This window comes from Corvus brachyrhynchos, unplaced genomic scaffold (assembly GCF_000691975.1).
Source record: "Corvus brachyrhynchos isolate BGI_N302 unplaced genomic scaffold, ASM69197v1 scaffold2767, whole genome shotgun sequence".
NCBI classification, from domain to species: domain Eukaryota; kingdom Metazoa; phylum Chordata; class Aves; order Passeriformes; family Corvidae; genus Corvus; species Corvus brachyrhynchos.
Genome location: NW_008239027.1, coordinates 2,767 through 5,765, shown reverse-complemented (window position 1 = coordinate 5,765; position 2,999 = coordinate 2,767). Strand labels below are relative to the sequence as shown.

Below are 2,999 nucleotides of genomic sequence, written 5' to 3'. Positions count from 1 at the left end.
TGCTCCATTTTCCTTGGTGCACCTGGAGGTCTTCTTTACAAAGGTACCTGTCCCTTACACTTGTCAGCAGTCACCGCCAGAGGCTGAGAGTTTCTTGGGTTCTCCCGATCCCCTGGTCAATGACCACATCCCGGGACAGAGATCCCAGTTGCTGATTTACTTTTTGATTTCTTCTTCTGAACGGGGGCAACTGCAATCGGTGTAGGCTATTCTGGTTCAGTGACGGTTTGTGTGGAGATGCTGACAGCGCCTTTGGTTTTTTCTCCTCTGTGTCAGTCTCATAGACATGGATGCTGTTGTCTTGCGTTTGGTTTCTTTCTCCCCTGTGTCAGTCTGTGTAGACATGCTGTTTGTTGCTCTGCTCTTTTTTTCCCTCTCATCCTGAGGATGCTGTGCCATAGCTCTGATTCTAAGCATGGTGTACACTGTACAGAGAAGACAAAGCAGAACTAACAGCAAGGTTATGCTTTCTTTGACATCCAGAAGGAACTCAATATTTTCAAAAACTGCTGTGTCAGGCCTGAAAGGCTGGAAAAAAACATTCTTTAATCCTCCCCCCAGCGGCTGGGTATGATTGTTGAGGCCCCAGATGTAGCAGCCTAGAGTAGGACAAGCACACAAAGTTGAGTATATATTCCAAATTATGTTCATTGTCTCGGAAGTTATCATGCAGTAGGCATAACAGACTAATAAAGCAAATTTTATACCATACCCTGGTCTACACAGGAGCATTAAAACCGGCAGATAGTTCCCCATGTGCGGAAAAATAAGAGAGCTAGGTACAAGACCCATGTAGCATGTTGAACATCATAGTGAGTAGGTGGCTTCTACAATACAAAAGTGTAATTCTGACTTGTCTCAGCACCCGGCCCCACACTGGGCACCAAAATATGTACTAGCTTGAAAACAAACTAGTGGGAGACACCAAGTCAGAATAACAATCTAATAGGGAAATAAAAGGAAAAAAAGGCAGAAAACACTGGGTTAAACTGACAGAGTCAGGATACAACCTGACACCCTGTTAATCAGGATGGTGGTAGCAGTGCGGTGGAATGGTGGCTGCAGTCCTTTGAAAGTGGTGATCCTGTAGAAAGGGTCTGCTCTTCCTCAGAAGGTCCAGTGGTGGCTATGTAGCTCCTGTCCTCTGGAAATCCAGAGGGAAGATTATCTCTGCTGTTCAGAATCTCAGATTATATCTAGGATGGAACACTTGGTTCCTCCCTCTGGGTGGAGCATCTCACAATGGGATGATGAGTCATGAGGCCAGGTGTTGATAGGCTCATTACAAAATATAGTCCACGGAGAGTTATCTCTGAGTCATGCGGAAGGGCAATGATGGGCCATTAACAGAAAGATCAACCGGGGGCAGGACGGAAGGAAACACTGCCCCACCTGGTTCCAACAGCTCATGAGGATGGTAACAGTATACACTACAACCCAGGACAGACAGGGATGGAGGCTCTTGCCAGAAGTATCCCAAGTGTGGAGATCTTCCTCATCCTGCTCCTCCACTGCTGACGTCAGGGAATTCCCTGGAGCTGCCAACATCTGCCTTTGCTGCTCGAGGATCTTCTCTAGCACCATGCCAAAGGCCTTCTCCTATGGCAGCGCTGCAGCATCGTGCGAGTCACGGACTGGAACCGGCACCTCCAGGAAAGTTCTGCTGGGAAACACCCGTCAGCCATTCCCTGACTGCAATGAGCTGGCCTCCTATTCCTCTGCAAGGCTCTTCCTGGCCACGCGCATCCTCAGCAATGACACGGTTCTGCTGAGATCGGAGGGACCAGCGAGTCCTGTCCAAAGGGCTTCCTCCGTCTCCAGTCCTGCAGCTCTCACGGAGGTACCAGGTATGGTCAAGTCTCCTGCCAGGAGTATCCGACGTGTGGAATTCATCCTCATCCTTCTTCTCCATTGCTGAGGGCTCTAAGTGCCCTGCAGATGGGAACATCCGCCTTTGCTGCTGGAGCATTTTTTCTAGTACCACACCAAAAGTCTTCTCCTATGGGTACTGCCACATCATTCTTGGAACCTTGGTAGGGAACTGGCGGCTCCAGGAGAATCGCTGCTCTGCCTCTGGGTTGTGGGAGTGCCTTACTGGAGGCCTCCTCTTTTCTATATCCTGCTTAAACAAGAAAGGTTTCACTCTATGCCAGCTATGAGTACATCATCTCTTCTGGAACTCTTTTATAGTGGACACAGAGTTTGTTGAAGCTCATTCTCACAACTCTTATCGTGACTATTCCTCATAACTCTTACAACTCTTATTAGTTCATAACCTGGATTACACATCGTCTCTGTCCAGATTAGAATTTTAAAATATACAATTCTCAAGATCCTCTAGCTACAAGATGCAACCACACATATTTGTCCTTTTTTATTTTTGCAAAAACATTGGCAATTGTTTCTCTCTTTAATATTTTTTCCCTTTGGAACTCATCTGTTTCCTGTTTTTTTACTTCCTCTACTCAGAAGACCTTTCCTTTGGTTTATTCTTGTACTGATTCTCCAATCTTTCCAGGCTACTTTATAAAGATGTAGCTGGTGCAACATATACTTCTTAGATAGTTTTTGTTGTTTTGATTTATACTACAGGAAGATGATAAAACACGTATTTTACATTACCTCGGATGGCAAAAATTTTTTGCATTTTTAATGGAAAAAATATTTTTAACGTTTGGATAGCATAATTTTTAAAAAATAGTTTCATTACCTGTCCAGTAGCCATAACATAGATCTGTATCCATCATCTAAAAGTAAAGCCAGCTTTTGATTTGATGCACACATTGAGACTTTATCCTGTATGAAATAAAGCAGAAAAAATATGCTATTACAGTTTTATCTTCAACTGCACATCACTTCTAACCTTGAGTGAAGGCTCTGCATTATTGAATAGAACCAATTGAGGCAGTGCAGCTCTAGGTTAACACATGATCAGAACCTTAGACTGCTAAGGAAGAGCAGGAAATAGTTTGGCTGCCACCACGAGGCAACAGCACATT

General features: G+C 44.8%; 1 long non-coding RNA gene across 1 annotated transcript in view; it reads right to left on the bottom strand.

Annotated features, from left to right (window-relative positions):
- Positions 1–1,453: 1,453 nt before the first annotated feature.
- The window catches only part of LOC108447848, a 3,378-nt gene continuing 1,832 nt past the window's right edge, over positions 1,454–2,999 (bottom strand). The window contains exons 2-3 of the long non-coding RNA XR_001863550.1: positions 2,711–2,796; positions 1,454–2,119 (exon numbers count right to left, since the gene is read on the bottom strand). This is a non-coding gene — a long non-coding RNA (uncharacterized LOC108447848). The remainder of the gene's footprint in view (positions 2,120–2,710; positions 2,797–2,999) is intronic.